Below are 10,213 nucleotides of genomic sequence, written 5' to 3' on the forward strand. Positions count from 1 at the left end.
TCCAGAATGTGACTTGGGACACAGGGTTAGGTCAATGGACCATGTGACCTGCAGTGACCTTCTCTGGCCAAGAAGATGCCAGGGAAGGTATATAAGTGCCATGTGGCATCCTCCATCTTGGTATTCAGCTCAGCTCCTGAGCCCAGATGCAGCCTTGCAGGGAACCACAAGCCGGAAAGAACTGTGGACCCGTCCTGACACAGGATGTACACCAGACTTTTAAGATAGCAGTTTATAACATCTCTGCTAAGAGCCTGCGTTGAGAACTGGGTGATTCGATGCATGTAATGTATTATCCTTTAACAACCTTACTCTCATGCTTTTCTTTCTTTTAGTAATAAACCTTTATATTATAGATTCTAAAGGATTGGCTCAGCATGGTCTTGTGGGTAAGATCTAGAATGTAAATTGACCTGGGAACTGTGGCTGGTTTCTTGGGACTGGAAGAACCCCTATGGGTTCTATATTCCCTCACCTGTGTGTTAGGACCGGGGCTGATTGGGGCACAGGAAGAGCTGGGGTGCCAGAGGGGTTTTGCTCATGAGGCTTCTGGCTGGCCAGATTGGAAGCTGATGCACTCAGTGTGACCGGTTTGTGGCCTATTTGGGGCTGTAAGGTACTCTGAGTTTGAGCAATTCGCCCTAACCGGATGCCCTCAGTCATGCCCAGACCTGGCCCAGTCCATCACACCTGTCCACACACACACACCCCCGACCTGTCTGCAGGTGCCACACTTGCAGCTCCTATTGGCTGCAGTTCTTGTGATGGGGGCAGCACATGGAACCTCATGGCTGCACATATGCATAAGAGCTGGCCAGAAAGGTGACATGCTGCTGCTTATGGAAGCTGCATAAGGAGGGCTGTAGCTCTAAGACTGGATTAAAACAGCTGACTGGCTGGATGTGGCCCATAAATCATTTGGCCTGCTCTGGTCTAGTCTGATCTCCTGAATAGCATAAGCCATAAAATTATCCTGAACTAATTCGTTTTATTTAATTATATAATTTTAGAAAAAATATCTATTCTTGATTTTAAAAAATCCAACAATAGAGAATATACCAGAATGCTGGGTAAATTATTCCACTCGTTAACTTCCCTCACTATCAACAAATATATGCCTTATTTCTAGTGTGAATAGGTCTAGCTTCCACTTCCAGTCATTAGACATTGTTATAGCTTTGCCAGCTATACTAAAGAACCCTGTGTTATCAAAATTGTGTTCCTCACATTGGTATTTATAGACTCTGAACAACTCACCTGCTTGTCTTCTCTCTGATAAAATAAGGAGATTATGTTTAATTCTTCCATTAGAAGGTATGGTTTCCAATCCTTTCATCAGTCTATGAACCCCCTCCAATTTTCAGTTATTCTTCTTGAATTAAAGCTTTGGACACTAGAAGTGGACCCAATATTCTGGAGGCGGTTACATCAGTGCCAAATACACAGCAAGATGTCACCTTCCTAATCCTGTTTGATAATTCCCTTGTTTATTAATCACAGACTCATACTAGCCATTTTGACCACAGTGTCACACTGGGAGTTCATATTCAGCTGACTATCAGCTGTGAACTCCAAGTTTAGCAGAGTGAGTGCTTCTCAGAGAAGAGCCCCCAGTATTGGTTCCAAGATGTTTATACTTATATGTAAGCACAATCTTTAAGTGATACATTATTTAAATGCTTTCCTGAATCAGGATCCTTACTGCTTGACCTGCTCAGAGTCATTTCAATGGGTTTCCACCTGCGTCAAGTATCTTCTATCATTAAGGTTTTTGATAATTTTCTATAAGAGACACCTGACACTCAGACGTTTAAATTCCAGGTATTGCATCCAAATAGTCACACTTGTCCAACAACTTATGTTCAGATGGCAAAGGCTTCTTCTAGACCGTAACCACTTTCTTCATTAAAAAGTATTCTATTCAGCCACAGAAATGAGGCTAAATGCCTTCACTAGGATACAGGATTACCACAAAAGACTGGATGACACGGAGAGATTAAATGAGAAAGATAATCACCTGTGGAAGAACCCCATGTTTCTGACTCAGGTAACAGCTGCTATTACCAACCTTCAGCCTTGGAAGTTTTTTCTTGAGTCACTCCTCACTCTACTTCCTGGTTCCTAAAACATTATACTCAGTGAAGTTTCTGATAAATTCATTAGGTGTTCTTCAAAGGTTTGCAGGAAAACTCAATGACCACAGCTTCACTCCCAATTTTTAAAAAATTGTTATGTTATTAATTGCAGGCAAATCCAGGAATTAACTCAGTTACTGTTTATCTATGAGAGCCTCCTTTACCACCTCCAACACAGAATCTGATCCCAGGTCATATTTCTTTTTCAGTAGCTATTGGGTCCTATGTCCTCCAAATTTGGCCTCAAAACCATATTCTGGGTGTGTCTAGACTATACCTCCCTGTCAACAGAGAGATGTAGATTAGGCACATCGAAATTGCTAATGAAGCCAGGATTTAAATATCCCGTGCTTCATTAGCATAAACATGGCCATTGCTTTTTTTTCAAAACAGAGTTTTTTCAAAAAAAAATACGGCAATCTAGATGCGGCTCTGTCGAAAATAAACCCTTTTTATTTTCAAAAATGAGGTTTACAGGATCTGTCAAAAAAGGGTTTATTTTTGAAAGATCCATGTCTAGACTGCCATTTCTTTGTTTGAAAAAACTCCGTGTAGCAGCCATGTTTATACTAATAAGGCACAGGATATTTAAATCCTAGCTTCATTAGCAATTTTGATGTAGCAATTAGCAGTCTAGATGTAGCCCCTCACTGGCCCACAGGCAGCCCATGAAGAAGCTACTCTTTAGTGTCTATTTGGTCACCTTCAGCCTGTAACATCTACCTCTAGCCAGCAAACCTCAACCATTCCTTCAACCGGTTCCTGCCCAAATGTTGGCATTTGTACAAAAATTTCAGGGAGACTCTTACAAACCAAATGGGCCTTTTCACAGTCCTCTGATCATAAATCACACTCTCATGTTCTATCACGGGTTCTACTTCCCACAACCCCATACAGAAAACAATAGTAATAGATTTCCTAATGCTCTCTAGTCCTATATGAAATGTATTAGTATAGGTTGAACCTCTCTAGTCCAGGACCCTCAGGATTTGACTGGTGCTGAACCAGAATTTTTCCCAAACCATGGGAGGTCAATATTGTCTAGTAGCATTGCCATCACTTCCACATTTAGGGTAAATTAGAGCTAAATAACAGCATAGAACACTGAGAGCCAGGACTGGTGGCTGTAAGCAAACATTATGGGACCACAGAAAACTTGGTCATACCCATTATAAGTGGACATGCGGCTAACAAAAATCATGCCAGACCATGGATGTTGCCAGAGCAGAGAGTGCCAAACTAGAGAGGTTCAACCTATAATCTGAAAAATGCCTTGGAAGCCTTTTGTTGCTATCGACATATTTTCTAAATGGTCGTGCAGAAGATTTCTCTTCCTCCATTCAATAAATATATGGAAATTCAGATGGATGAATTCATAGAGGTGAATCAGCTAATCTCCCTCTTATCTTGGCATTAGATAATGTTCAGAAAAAGGCAACAAAATGATAAGGGGTTTGAAATGGGTGCCATATGAAGAGAAATGAAAAAGACTGGGACTTTTCAACTTAGACAAGAGGAAAAGGGGAGATATGATAAAGGTTTATAAAATCATGACAGGTACGGAGAAAGTGAATAAGAAAAAGTTATGTACTTGTTCCCATAATAAGGGGGGTCACTAAATAAAATTAATAGGTAGCAGTTTAAAAGCAAATACAAGGAAGTTTTTCTTCAAACAGCGCACAGTCAGCCTGTGGAACGCATTGCCAGAGGATGTTGTGAAGAGCAGGACTTTAACAGGGTTCAAAAAAGAATAGATAAATTCATGGAGGTTAGGTCCATCAATACTTATTAGCCAGGATGGGTAGAAATGATGTCCCTAGCCTCTATTTGTCAGTGGCTGGGACAGGATGACAGAGGAGGGATCACTTGATGATTACCTGTTCTGTTCACTCCCTCTGTGGTATTTGGCATTGGCCACTGTCAGAAGACAGGATACTAGGCTAAATGGACCTTTTGGTCTGACCCAGTATGGCCGTTCTTATGTTAAAAATAGGCAGTAAAAGGTTCCTAACTTGAATCATTTTTAATTGTCTGGTTTCAAAAATTCCAGACACTGATACAACATATTTTCAATAATAGATACAGATATTTTTATATTTTTAATTTTTACAAGAATCTTTTCGGCAAGGGACAAACTGCCAGGGCTCCTTATCCAAAGTCCATTAAAATTAGTGTGAAAGATCCCCATTCACTTTAATAGCTTTTGGATCAGGCCCAGCTGGCTGGCAAATACAAAGAGGGTCTTTTTTAGTGAACTTCTTTCACTTTCAGTTATCTTATGCATTACTTGTAACCTATGTAGAATTTTTTCAGGAAAATATTATTTTCAAGGTGACTACGACCCAAGAATTTCCTGGTCGCTTACACGCAACCCATTTAAAATCATCAGAAAACAATTATAAGGAATATAGCAAATATAAACAAGAGATAAAGAACCAGTTTTTAACTATATCAAAAGGTGATTTGCATGAGTACAGGGAAGGGATTTAGACAAAAGCAGCATGCCCTCCCATTTGTTTTGGATGTACTGAACATAATTTTAAAGGGCCAATATAATTTTTTGTGCAATGCTGTGTACTTACACAACACATTATGTCCTTTCATTTATATAATGCTGTATACTTAGGTTACACCCAATGCACAAAGCAAGCAGGTAAAAAAATATATAACACGGTATCCTGGAATTAATTTAATATTGACAAAAGATTAGTCTCTTATCTTGGTGTATTTAACATGCTCAAGGGATTTATCGAACTTACTAAGAAAATGTTTTCTCTCTATATATTTATTATTCACAGTAAATATTTCTTCGGGGCAACTCAGTCTAGGTCTACACTACAGCTTTTCTTCAGAAAAAGCTACACAAAAAGTGCACTGCCCCCACAGTGTAGACATACTCTCCAATAGGGATATCACTTTCCCTGTAAGCACTTATTTCCCTCAGTTTCAACCAAGACAAAATGACAAAAATGGAAAAAAGTACAATACAAAGTAATGAAAATAAAGACAGAAGACCTAGCTTAATTGGTTCCAGGTGTCTGGCTGACTTAACTGGGTCTACTACTCATTGGAAAAAGACCCTTTCTTCCTTAGCCTTGTATTGAGACAGGAGTGGAGTTCTCCAGATTTCAGAACTCATTCCTTCCACCCCTGTTTTAGGTTAACATGCGTGTTTTTCATGAGAAGTCAAAGAAGTCACTTGGCAAAAAACTGCCAGGGGTGGGGAACCTAAGGTCCAGGGGCTGGTTGCAGCCCCCGGCTTGCCTGGATCCAGCCCACAAAGCTCAATGCTCCCACCCCCAGCACTGGGAAGCCCACACTTGTACTCCAGTCCCCTCCCCCTTCACTGTCCCCCTGAGGGGCTATAGCACACAAAATCAATTAGCCTAACCCCTCCTCTCCCCACCTCCGTGGGCTCTGGTGTGTGAGGGGAATGTGACAATTTCTCCTCAGTTGGGGACCAGGTCAGTGAGGGTTGGGGTTTTTTTTGCTTCTCACGTGTGTGTGGCCCCTGACTGAATTTTCTGTGGATCAGTGGCCTCTGACACAAAAAGGGTTCCCCACTGCTGCTATAACCTTGTAAAATGAGATTTAAAAAAAAAGAGAGATAAAAATACTCTAATCATATTATTGCCTCTTCATATCATCATTCATTTCTCCCAAGTGCTAATGAAAGTTTAAATAAAGTTACAGACATATGGTACTGTATCTGGCCTTCTACCCTCGCCTCAGAAGCCAACTTCCTTCCTCCCCTCATATACTTTTGTCTACTAACAAAGAGCTACTTTAGTAGGAGGGTTGCTCCTTTAAGAAAAATCATTCTTCTCTTTAACCAAAGGCCTGGCTGAGCTCTCCTAATGGTTGGTCACTAGACTAATAATCAAGACTCATCTCTGGATCCCATGTGTATCCAAGTCAGCAATGCCAAGGCAGAGTCCAGATACTGTTTTTAGCTCTGGCCTCCAAGACAAGCTGCTGGGCAAACTTTCTGTCTGGTTCCCTTCCTTGATTTGTGGGATTCAGCAGTCTGTCTGCCCTACTTTCTGAAGTCAGTGCTGCGTCTCCAAGCATCCCCAATTGTGTGTGCATGATCCCCACAGATTGGCATTTGGTTTATAGCTTAACTCTTCAGGGACACACGACAAATAAAATAGGGTGTACAGGCTTTGCAAATAAACCTCTTAAATGCATGCACTTTATTCCTAGATTGCACAGGAGAGTTATAGATCTAAGTAAAATAATAAATGCCTGAACACAATCTGCCCATGAGAAACACTCGAGAGAGAGAGTCTGAATGAAGGCATGCTGAATGTTAATTGCCCCTTGATAATTCCTTTGCAGTTTCCCAAAGTCCGTTTCTGCTAATGCAATAGATACTCTAATCCAAACTGAAAGTTACACTCAGAAATGATCCTGTGTAATACAGAAAGGAAATCCTAGACTGACATAGACACGTTTCCCAATCTGTCACATTGTTCTTTCATGACACCCAGCAAGAATCTACTAACATAATTGTAATGATCTATGCTGCTGCAGCTGTATTTCCTGAAGAGACAGCCCATTCTCCCTACCCCAGTCTGGTTTTACCAGTACTTGATTTGCATAGCCACCCTTTCCTCACAGTGACATTTAGACTCATTAATCACAGGTGAAGAGTTGAGTTCTGGTAATGAGTATTAAGATATTTATTCACACCATAATGGCCCCAGCTTTGTGATAGGAATCGAATGTGTCTGGGCAAGTTTTCCTCAAGGAAATTTAAACCTATCTATCCAATATGACTTGTTATGATACATACCTAAGTTTAGGGGCAGAGACATATTATCCCATGACACATTTATGATAAACACTGCCATTAACATATTGAAAATTGAGAAGTCAGATGTTCTCAGTTTTGGAAAATCCTGTTCTATAGGTGACTTGTTTCACTATGCAACATGACCTAAAGTGCTAATCAGGGCACTGTAACAGACTTAAATTATAGTTCTGCTCTGAAAAGTGATTCTAATAACACTCTTATTCAACAGGACTGTTTTAGTGCTAGCTTTAGTTGCCAAACTAAGGTATTACTGCTTTTTATTGCTGCTAGCCATGTAGGACCAAAAAATAAATAAACTCTGAATGACTGCAGATTGAATTCTGTTATCCAAATCATCAACAGAAATGTCAAGTAAGTCCTTCTCAGTTATACTTGTGTAACTCTACTAAAAAAAATAGTTTTACGCAGGTGTTGGTGAATGTCTAAGTCATTGTTTCTCATAATGATACAAAAATTGAGGGGAGGAGGGAAGCGTGAGTCTCAGAATCCAAACTGAATTTGCAATACTCCATATTATTATTTATTGTCCTATTTTTATTAGTGTCCCCTTTTTCATGCTCTGTCCATGGTGCTGCAGATAAAACCTTTTCTGATCTCAGGGGGTATGTCTACACTAGGTCAGTAGGTCGAGCTAGGTAGGCAAATGAGGGCAACCGAAGTTGCAAATGAAGCCCGGGATTTAAATATCCCAGGCTTCATTTGCATCTTCCCGGGCGCCGCCATTTTTAAATCCCTCTTAGTCCGAACTCTGTGCCTGCGGCTACACGCAGCACGGAGTAGGTAGTTCGAATTAGGATCTCTAATTCGAACTACCGGTACACGTCGTTCCACGGAGTTCCACAAGGTGTACCGGTAGTTCGAATTAGAGATCCTAATTCGAACTACCTACTCTGTGCCGCGTGTAGCCGCAGGCACGGAGTTCAGACTAAGAGGGATTTAAAAATGGCAGCGCCTGGGAAGATGCAAATGAAGCCTGGGATATTTAAATCCTAGGGTTTATTTGCAACTCCGGTTGCCCTCATTTGCCTACCTAGCTCAAACTACCGAGCTAGTGTAGACATACCCAGGCAGACATTTTCTGGTAACCTGATTCATTTGCATACCAAACACCCATCCCAAAACCTGCTCAGCCTATGGAAATTTGTGGGGCACTCTTCAACTGGTGTAAACTTCACAGCAATTAATGGAACTATGCCAATTTATAAAAGTCATTCTGGCCCTTTGATCTTAACATGACTGATTTTTAGTCTTTGGGCCAGATTTTTCAAGAAGGAAGGTCTGACCATGATGAATGGTATTTTGCATATGCAGAACTTCATGTTATACAAATAAGAGTTCTTCAAGAAACTCATGGTGAATGTGCCAGATATTTCCCCAGGTGCGTTTACACTGCACCATTATTCCAGAATAACAATGCTAACGTCTACATAGCAATTGCATTATTTTGAAAGAAAATCAAAATAACTGAAGGCTTTTTCTGACGTTGGTAAACCTCATTCCATGAGAACTCCAGCCACACCGCAGCTGCCATTGCATGTCATCTGGTCCCCATGTCAGCCCTTCAAGCCCCTTCAAGAACCCTCTGCCCATCCTGGGGAGCACTCAGAGGGCTCTTAGGAGCTTGCCAGACACCACAAAAGGCATGCACCATCTGGAGCAAAGATCCTGGCCCTCATTGAGGTGTGGGGTGAGGAGAACCTCCAGGATCTCTGCTCCAGACAGCGTAATGCTGATATCTATGGCTGGAAGGCTGACAGTCTGGCCACCAAAGGCCATACCTGGACTCAGGAGCATGTCCAGAGTAAAGTAAAAGACCTCCACCAGGCATGCAACACGTTGAGGGAGTGCAGCTTGTGCTCCAGGGCAGAACCCCACTTCTGCCCCTATTATGAAGACCTGCATCACATCCTGGGGAGAGGTGCAGCCCCTTCCCCATCCCTGGTAGTGGACTCAGGGCTAGAGATGCCCATCATCCCCCTCTGGGGGTCACAGCCGAGGAGGAGGAGGACATTGACATGGCCACAGCACGGTGACCAACATCACCCTGGAGCTGGCGCCTACGGCCTGGATGTGTCCCAGGTATCCTCTGAGGCCAGGGAAGGATCATCAGGTGAGTGATCTTAATTTTCTCACACAGAGTGGGGGTGGCGGGCACTGAGGGGCTGTGGTGCGATCGTCGCTCAGCCTTATTGGCCTGGACATTATGCTGCAGTCTGTGCACATGGTTGCACATGCAGTGCCAGTCTGCGCCACGCAGCCCCAGGAGGCAGCACCGGAGCACTTCTGGGCACCTGCTCACAGGCTCTGGGGAGGCCAGCCATACTTCTGACCCTTGGAGGGGAGGGATACTCTCCCACTATGATCCACCACTAGAAGGAGGCCGGGAACAAGGACAAACACAAAGACGCTGGAGTGCCACACACGGCACATGGGCATGCCTGCACACACGAGACAGCACCTGCTCCTGGGGACAGCGCTGCCAGGCACAGGTGTGTCTGCTGGTCACACATACCCTGTACACCCTCACCCTCTCTCCCCCAGTAGCCAGGGATATAAGGTCTCGCCCCTTGGGATGCCATCACCGCTGGAGCCGGCATGTGCACGGCAGTGATGGAAGCCCAGGTAGCTTGAGGCCCCTACTCCTGCCCATTGCATCACAGTATGGCTGGCCATTTCCCTTGCCTGCTTTTCTCCAGGACGTGGGGGGAAGGTGGGAGGCATGGTCCCCTCGGGACCTCTGGGCCCCTGAAAAGCAGTGCCTGCTCTCCAGGCCACACATGGGCTTGCTCCCAGGACATCACCTTCCTTCGATCTGGGAACTGTTGGTCTCAGCTCACAGAGGAGGGCAAGGCTTCAGGACCAGTGTCTCCAGGGATGACCGACCATCTCTCTTGATTGTCCCCAGCTGAAACAGCCATGACAGTGGGGCAGGCTAAACCACCTGAGCCAGCTGCCTCACCCTGGAGGAGCCACAGGTTCCGGAGGGCCCAGGAGGACTCTGATGAGGAGCACGTCTCCAAACTCTGGGGCCTGCAGGAGATGCTGGCCCAGAGGTATGGGACGACATGCAGTGGCGGAGAGACACATGGACGGAGCTGCTGCAGCAGGAACACAGCACGTGTGAGACCATGCAGGCTCTCCTGACCCACCCGGAGCCAGCTCCTGTCCCAGTCCCAGTTCCTGGTCTTGCCCTCTCCTCCCATCCCAGCCCCAGCCCATCCCTGACCCTGCCCTTCCCTCCCATGCCTGACCCTTGCGT

Source organism: Pelodiscus sinensis, chromosome 4 (assembly GCF_049634645.1).
Source record: "Pelodiscus sinensis isolate JC-2024 chromosome 4, ASM4963464v1, whole genome shotgun sequence".
Lineage (NCBI taxonomy): Eukaryota > Metazoa > Chordata > Testudines > Trionychidae > Pelodiscus > Pelodiscus sinensis.